The 9,128-nt window shown below is 41.6% G+C and overlaps 1 long non-coding RNA gene across 9 annotated transcripts; it reads right to left on the bottom strand.

Moving 5' to 3' along the window:
• Nucleotides 1–475: 475 nt before the first annotated feature.
• LOC143132471 (uncharacterized) lies at nucleotides 476–8,797 on the bottom strand. 9 transcript variants are annotated; one of them, XR_012988306.1, is made up of 9 exons: nucleotides 8,659–8,797; nucleotides 7,346–7,418; nucleotides 6,765–6,830; nucleotides 2,928–2,978; nucleotides 1,473–1,562; nucleotides 1,283–1,375; nucleotides 1,069–1,154; nucleotides 806–948; nucleotides 476–637 (listed from the first exon to the last, which is right to left on the bottom strand). It is a non-coding gene; the product is annotated as an uncharacterized LOC143132471 (long non-coding RNA). The 9 variants fall into 9 exon arrangements; XR_012988303.1 differs by lacking the exon at nucleotides 8,659–8,797 and adding an exon at nucleotides 7,983–8,652; XR_012988304.1 differs by lacking the exon at nucleotides 8,659–8,797 and adding an exon at nucleotides 7,983–8,652 and having other exon boundaries at nucleotides 806–942.
• Nucleotides 8,798–9,128: the final 331 nt, after the last annotated feature.

The following is a 9,128-nucleotide window of genomic DNA, read 5'->3' as shown; positions in this document are numbered from 1 at the left end:
CAGGGTTTTTGAATGGCTGCCCTCTGGCAGGCGTCTGCGCTGTCCTCTGGCTAGGACTAACAGGAGGAAGGCCACCTTTACTTTTGAGGCTATTCGCCTTTTGAACTTGAATCCAAGCCCCCTCCAATTCCATCTCCTGGGACTACCCCCCCCCCCCCCCTACACTCCTGTCTGTCCTATTCTTTCTTTGTCTGTCCTGTCTTATATGTTGTGTTATGTCTTATATGTTGTGTTATGTCTTATATGTCACTATGACTGCATAGAAAAATTGCCCCTCGGGGATAAATAAAGTTTTTTGAATTGAAATTGAATTGAATTGCTGGAACAGTTGGCTACATATAATGTATTTTCACTGTAGGCCTATTAAGACACATTATCTATGTATCTATCTAATTTTAATTATGGTAGCCATAGTACATGTGAGATTACAACAATAATAATGACTGTAGTAATACAAACTAAAATGACTAATGAGTAAATGAATGAATGCCTTTATTGTTATTGCATTGGGTGTTTGTGGTGCTGATGGTGTTTGTGCTGCTGTTGGTGCTGCTCCTGCCACTGACACAGCTGCAGCTGCAGCTGGTACTGCTACTGTTGCTGGTGGTGCCTCAACAAACTGCTGCACATTCTCTGACTAAGGGAAAAGCGCATCGTTGTTAGATATGTATGTACAAATGTCTTTAAACACAATGGTTGCACTTGAAATCATTCATCCTTCTCTTTTTAAGTATTTTCTGTGTTTTTAAGGAATGAAGCAAAACTACAGCAATTTAGACAGCTTGATACAATTGTACATATATACCTGGAGATTGAAATCTGCATTAAAGGCTGGAAGTGGTGATGCTGCTGCTGGTGCCCAGCGCCCTTGCATCATGGGGGTGGGTGGGGGGTCGTTGCTGGTGCTGGTGATGGGGGTGATGGTGGTGCCTCAACAGATTGCTGCAGCTCAACAGATTAAAGGAAAAGCGCATTATTGTTAGATATGTATGTACAAATCTGTTTTAGTCTGTAAAACACACTGGTATGCAAAAGGTTTTAGACAGGTTCATACAATTGTATATATACCTGGAGATTGTAATACAATATATTGTATGAGTGTACCACCTGCCTCAGCTTTTCAGCAGTGAAAGCTTTACGCCCTTCACCTTTTCCTTTAAAAAATGCATCAAAGTGTATCAAAATGACCATAGTGAGAAACAAAGTTAAAGTCAAATCATGTTGCAACAGCTGTGTGCATGCAGTCGAAACAGTAATAGCTGGTTATTCAATATTAACGTACCGTCACTGGCTGAGGCAAAGGGCAACTCCTCAGGCCACCAAGGCGGCCTGTGTTGTGGCAGATATTCTGGCCGAGACAAACCCTGACTCAGTGCTGAGATAGAAGGGTGTTAAAGTGTAATCAGATTCAGTAGTCTGCATCATTTTGATCTTTAAATAAGGAAATTGAAAACATAGAATGCCAGTCATACCATGTTCTTTTATCAGACGGCCAATTGCCATCCGGCAATGTGTGCCACTGATATCAGGGTCAACGTACGGCCTCTCACCCCCCAAAGCATCTGTAAGACAGTACGCTCAGTGTCATTAAAAACAAATGTTAAGGTTCCTTTTCTGAACTTCAAGAAAGGATTGACACAAAAACAAACCTTAACACCACTTTCATTTATACATACCACTTGACACACCCCTATTAGTGTATATATAGAGTATATATGTTCAGCAGCTCAGCCTTCCTGTCATTGGTCCAAAAGGCCTCAAGATACTTTGGCCCTAAATGAACCGTAATCTAGGGTTAACCCCCCCCCCCCCCCTTAAAATCCATTATCAATTAGGTTTGTGTTGCCATGTCAATATAATTTGTATCAAAACTCAGGGCCAGATTGTGACCATACTAAAATAATTGTTCTTCCATTGAATGTCATCTTCGATAGATCTAATCTAGAGGCGATTGCTCTAAGACTAAAGGGGAAGCGCAGCCTCCTCTAAAATATCACGGGATATCGCATCAAATAACACTATTACATTAGCTTCTAGCCTACTATATTCCAACTAGAACATGCTGAAAAATTGTTCATCTTCATGGCTAGTTTGTTCAGCAGTAGGGTTTTGCCGGTCATTTATCGTGATTTCGCACCCGTAAAAAAATTATACTTTACCTCTCTTTTAAAAGCAGCCTCCCTCCCTTTCTTTCTTCACTGTACCCAATATTAGCGGGTGCACATCTTTACCGTCTAGCTCTCCAAAGTCACCAACTTTAACATTACAGCTACACTGTCAGGCTAAAAAATACCCTGCCACTGATTGAACTCCACGAGGCCCGGCTGGCCCTCCTTCTCTTTTGCACCACCGTCCTCTGTCCCTTCAAACCTTTAATTATGAAGAAAATGATTTAACATTTAACATGAATTGAGACATGTCCCACTGTATATATTCTGAAAGCCTGACCTACTTTCCTGCAGACTTTTGCATATCATACGATCGATCAGTTGTAGGTGTGATTTAACATACAATAGGACATGTCCCACTTTCCTGCAAACTTTGGAGGACATAAATCTATACATGGCTCTATTTTGCATATTGGCGAACGAGGTACACATATGATACGTTTTGAGCTCCAACTCAAAGGCAAAGCAGTTTCAGCCATGCAAACCATATCCATAACCATACCTACCATAACCGTACCTACCGTAGATAGCCTAAATTATATATTTTTTGAACGCCTGTAGTGTGGAGATGTGATTTAAGCTATAATAAGTTATATTCCTCCCTTCTGTGTGATTAATAAAACCATATGCCAGGATGAGATCACTGTTCAGAGTGACGTGACGAGTGCAGGTAGTTTTTAGTGCTTAATAAAACCATATGCCAGAATGAGATTAAGCAAACATAAGGGTGGAATATACTGTAGGTTAGACATGTCTCACCTTGATGAGGCAAAGGAGCAGCACTGCATACGAGAGATCCCTCTTGAACTTCTGCAGGATGTAAAGGTAAAACTGTTAGAAAATATATGCTGGTGGTGTTGCTAGGGTAGATATGGTGGTTGCTATGCAAAATAACATGGTTGCTATGGTGGTTGTTAGGGTAGGCATGTTGGTTGCTATGGTGGTTGCTAGCTTGACATTATTCAAGTGGTTGCTAGGGTAATTAAGATGGTTGCTAGGATGTTGCTAGGGTAATTAAGGTGGTTGCTTGGGTGTTGCTAGGGTACATATGGTGGTTGCAATACCAAATAACAAAGCAGTGGAATTGCTAACGTTTAGCCATTTTTACATTTTTAGCCAAAAAACTCACTTATGTTGATCCGATAAGTATGAAATCAGAATATGTTGAACAACGGGACATCACAAACAAGCCAGGCTCAGTTTGGAGTCGGTGGATTATTCCCGGAAGGAGATAAACGGTTCGAAACGTACACGATTTACCTCTTCTGGCACGGTAACGCTAGGTGGTAGAGGGATGGGACCAAGAGGCACGGCACAGCCTTGAGGCCCCTGACAACTGCTCCAAAGGTGGGATCTCTGAGACACCCACAAAAAAAACTGTGAAGGAAAAACATAAAAAAAGTTGACCACTCCCATTTCAGAGGTGGAGTTTTGGGTGGTAGCATGGAGCTACGAGGCTGAAATTCAAGTCAGACCTTCTGCACATGACCCGCATGGAGTGTGCAAAGTTTCATCCCTCTAGCTGTAACGCAAAGCATTGTGTCTGCAAAAAAATATTTTTTGACTATTTAAAGGAACACGCCACCCAAAATCAGTAGTAATATATGTTCTTACCTTAACTTTCACGAGTTGAGTCATACCTCTCCCGCGCCGGTAGGTGCACTCAAACGCTCTGTCGCGCGGCACGAATGTGTTAGCATGTTGCTATGCTAGCGGGCTCTGCCGTGGCCGTAGAGAGAGGAACATAGCAGTAATCAAACACCTCCACATTTTCCCTACTTAAATACAGTTGCACGAGTAGTTGATAAAAATGTGTACGTCACACAACATGAAACGTGGCGATTTTCCAAGCGAATAAACAGGAGAACTACAATGTGTGGCGCAATAGCACTTGGGAGTACTTCGACCTAGCGTGGTAATATTATTAACACCTAATTGTAGATCCTATCCACCACAGAGTTTAGAATCCATGCTGGATCGACCCTCAGCCTCTCCCTCCCCTCTGAGCGAGAGAGAGGCACACACACTAGAGATGCGCTGATGGGCTATTATTTCAACCATAACTGCATAGCAAAACTTATCATCCATCAGCACCAAAGTTTGTTGACCAATTTTCAAAACCGCACCCGCCCACCATCCGTTGTTTTAATGTAGGCTAGCCTATATGGGTGATGCAGCGCTGCTGACGTGAGGCTAGAAAGCCCTTGCCTGTTCTAGAAAGACTGATCTAATGCAACAAACTTTGGTGCTGATGGATGATAAGTTTTGCAATGCAGTTATGGTTGAAATAATAGCCCATCAGCGCATCTCTAGTGTGTGTGCCTCTCTCTCGCTCAGAGGAGAGGGAGAGGCTGAGGGTCGATCCAGCATGGATTCTAAACTCTGTGGTGGATAGGATCTACAATTAGGTGTTAATAATATTAATAATGTGGAGGTGTTTGATTACTGCTATGTTCCTCTCTCTACGGCCACGGCAGAGCCCGCTAGCATAGCAACATGCTAACACATTCGCGCCGCGCGACAGAGCGTTTGAGTGCACTTACCGGCGCGGGAGAGGTATGACTCAACTCGTGAAAGTTAAGGTAAGAACATATATTACTACTGATTTTGGGTGGCGTGTTCCTTTAACATGAAGCCATTTTTCAATTTTTAGCCAAAAAACACACATATGTTGGTCAGGTCAGTAATGGCATTGCTATGGTGGTTACTATGGTCATATTATGGTGGTTGCTAGGTTGTTGCTAGGGTAATTTGAATGGTTGCTATGGTGTTGCTAGGGTAGATATGGTGGTTGCTATGCAAAATAACATGGTTGCTATGGTGGTTGTTAGGGTAAGCATGTTGGTTGCTATGGTGGTTGCTAGCTTGACATTATTCAAGTGGTTGCTAGGGTAATTAAGATGGTTGCTAGGGTGTTGCTAGGGTAATTAAGGTGGTTGCTTGGGTGTTGCTAGGGTACATATGGTGGTTGCTATGCAAAATAACAAAGAAGTGGAATTGCTAACGTTTAGCCATTTTTACATTTTTAGCCAAAAAAAAACTCACTTATGTTGGTCCGATAAGTATGAAATCAGAATATGTTGAACAAGGGGACATCACAAACAAGCCAGGCTCAGTTTGGAGTCGGTGGATTATTCCCGTTAGGAGATAAACGGTTCGAAACGTACAAGGTTTACCTCTTCTGGCACGGTAACGCTAGGTGCTAAAGGGATGGGACCAAGAGGCACGGCACAGCCTTGAGGCCCCTGACAACTGCTCCAAAGGTGGGATCTCTGAGACACCCACAAAAAAAACTGTGAAGGAAAAACATAAAAAAAGTTGACCACTCCCATTTCAGAGGTGTTTTGGGTGGTAGCATGGAGCTACGAGGCTGAAATTCAAGTCAGACCTTCTGCACATGACCCGCATGGAGTGTGCAAAGTTTCATCCCTCTAGCTGTAACGCAAAGCATTGTGTCTGCAAAAAAATATTTTTTGACTATTTAACATTAAGCCATTTTTCAATTTTTAGCCAAAAAACACACATATGTTGGTCAGGTCAGTAATGGCATTGCTATGGTGGTTACTATGGTCATATTATGGTGGTTGCTAGGTTGTTGCTAGGGTAATTTGAATGGTTGCTATGGTGTTGCTAGGGTAGATATGGTGGTTGCTATGCAAAATAACATGGTTGCTATGGTGGTTGTTAGGGTAAGCATCTTGGTTGCTATAGTGGTTGCTAGCTTGACATTATTCAAGCGGTTCCTATGGTAATTAAGATGGTTGCTAGGGTGTTGCTAGGGTAATTAAGGTGGTTGCTTCGGTGTTGCTAGGGTACATATGGTGGTTGCTATGCAAAATAACAAAGCAGTGGAATTGCTAACGTTTAGCCATTTTTACATTTTTAGCCAAAAAAACTCACTTTTGTTGGTCTGATAAGTATGAAATCAGAATATGTTGAACAACGGGACATCACAAACAAGCCAGGCTCAGTTTGGAGTCGGTGGATTATTCCCGGAAGGAGATAAACTGTTCGAAACGTACAAGGTTTCTCTCTTCTGGCGCGGTAACGCTAGGTGCTAGAGGGATGGGACCAAGACGAACGGCACCGCCTTGAGGCCCCTGACAACTGCTCCAAAGGTGGGATCTCTGAGACACTAACAAAAAAAACTGTGAAGGAAAAACTTTAAAAAAGTTCACCACTCCCACTTCAGAGGTGGAGTTTTGGGTGGTAGCATGGAGCTACGAACTGAAATTCAAGTCAGACCTTCTGCACATGACCCACATGGAGTGTGCAAAGTTTCATCCCTCTAGCTGTAACGCAAAGCATTGTGTCTGCAAAAAAAATATTTTTCTATTTTGTATATTGGCGAATGAATGGGGCATTTGATGTTTTGAGCTCCAACACAAAGGCAAAGCAGTTGCAGCCATGAAAACTATGTATTTTCTGAATATGATGTACCATAGTAAATAGGAAGGTGTGACATGTCTTAATTCATATTAATTGACATCTACAGGATAGGTGTAACAGCGTTGATTCCTCTGAGAGAGTGCGTGTGTGTGAGTGAGTGAGTGAGTGAGTGAGTGTGTGTGTGTGTGTGTCTAATACTGTACATACCGATTGGCTCTGTATTCTCAAGTCCATGCAGGTCCTTCCCAGTTGAAAATGAAGAGGCCACATTATCTGAAGGAGATCAATAGGAACCTTGCTTTAAATCCCCATCCAAGAGCAATTATGCCTACAGTTAGTGTTCTTTTTTCAAAAACAGTCAACAACAACCATCAGCCCACCAAAAATACACACAACAATTGCACACACAACAACACATACACCACAGAACAACAACAACAACAACAACAACAGACAGCCACAGCAGGACAACACAAGCGGAACATAACATAATTCTGTGATGTTGTAATACCTCTATAATATTCTAGACGCTATAGTATTTCTATAGTAGTCTTATATATTAATTCTAAGACTGATTTCTGAACACTGGACACTCAGGTTAAAATAATATATACTACTGAACACTCCAGATTAAATCATATGTACTATACCCTTCCTTACATTGCTAACCTCTTCCAACTTACAATCACTGCCAGAGTCGAATGTCCGAAGAATGCCGAGCAATACATTTTGAGAGAAAGAAAATAAAAAATATGAATGTGTTCAATGCAAATGCAAGATGGACATACCAAGGACCACTGGTCAAATTATGTGGGATAGGGATTTGGGGTGGAAAGGAAAACACATCAGAACAGCTTCTTTCTGAAAGGGGAAGAATATTTTTTTCAATAATTCATTCATTTATTTATCTGACCACTGGGCCACAGGAAATCATCATGTGTTCACTAATACATGGATTGCCCTGTAAACAAGACAATTCTTTGGTGCCATGTTATTTTTGTTTCCCCATAACAGCTGGGCATCTCAACAGCTATAACCACAAACTCATGACTAGATGGCTACCTCAGTGCAGTATTGTATCGGCCAGTTGATTTATTTGAAGAAAATATTGTAGTAATACTGCAATATTGTTATAATATCCATCTCTTCTAAGGTACTGCAACAGAGAATGATAAGATTCAACGTTTGTTTTGAACTGTCCATTTTGATGAAGTTTGCCTATTGCCATTGCCAGCGCTAGCTTATTAGCTTTTTCATTGCGTGCATGTAACATCGATGTGTATAGAATGATCCATTCCATCATTGAAAATGTTTCGTTTTCTTATCAAAGTACACTAGAAAAGAAAATGGAAACATTACCCAATAGCCAACTATCAAGGTGAACAGTAAGTTATATTGACATTAAACGGGACATTGCTTACTTACATCACCGGCGGCATGGTAAGACACGGGGCAGGCAGACTGCTGCCAGCTGTTGTCTTAAAACCTAGGCCTATTGACGTGATCCTTGTTTTCTTATACTTGCAAAACTTGGAAGCGAACAAGGCAGAACAGGAGTTTAACTGACCACGAAAAAAGACATACTTTTGTACCAATTTACCAAGGCTGACCACAACATCCATCCCTATGCATCCATCTGGGCTGCGGCAGCCGAGGAGTGAACAATTATGTCGCAAACTAATGACATCAATATAGGACGTGATGGAAAATTTCTCCGATTTGAACTGGACTTTCGCCACTTTTTAAAAAAAAGTATGTCCGAGAACTTTATAGCAGTCACCTTCCAAACAGTCCACAAATCTCAAACAAACTACTAAATATATCGCGGATGTTTAACAAGGCTCAAATTAAAATATTACAGCTTTACCAGGCTATTATTATTAAAATTAGGCTCGCTCGTAGCCTATTAAAGGCACGCTCGCTTATACCAATTAAAAAAACAAAACACTATCGCCAATAAATATTAAATATCCTACAGATGTGCGTGATAGGTCATGTTATCCAACTAAAATAGGGTAGCAGTTTAAACACACATTTTGAAACAGAAACAATAGCAAACACGAGCAAATGAACGGATTTAAGCTAGCCTACTGTAGCCTACCTGTGAAAACCATTGCAAGCTCGAGGAAGCCTATTTCAGGCTATCGCGCATGTGCGAATTATTGACAATTGCGTACATTACTGTACGCATTGGCGTGCACAGGTTTGCGTCCGGAATCATACGCATGGCGAGTGTGATCGGGTTGTTCACAAACTATGGACGCGAAGACTGCTGCTCAAATTATGTGCAGTGCGTCGCAATCAGGAGGAAATACTGTATGTTAAGTTGATTATGTTTGCATCTTTCCAGCGTGTGTTGCTGGCCTAGCCTGGAAGAAAATGTTATAGCCTACCTGTAATATCTGCCAGCAGCTTGCTTGCCAGCGTTTCCCAGTAGGCTAGGCCTACTTAGCAAAAGTTGTGAACTATAACCGCATATTTTTTGAATGTCGGCGACTGGCTACATAAAAAAAAAAACGTGCGTTCATAATACGTGCGTGCTTAAGATGAAACCAGCAGTTTTCAGCAGGA

Source organism: Alosa pseudoharengus, unplaced genomic scaffold, assembly GCF_046254945.1.
Source record: "Alosa pseudoharengus isolate Yale_2024_CS ecotype anadromous, Long Island Sound unplaced genomic scaffold, YU_APseudo_1.1 YU_APseudo_1.1_scf_19, whole genome shotgun sequence".
Lineage (NCBI taxonomy): Eukaryota > Metazoa > Chordata > Actinopteri > Clupeiformes > Clupeidae > Alosa > Alosa pseudoharengus.
This window is presented reverse-complemented; position numbering and strand designations above follow the sequence as displayed.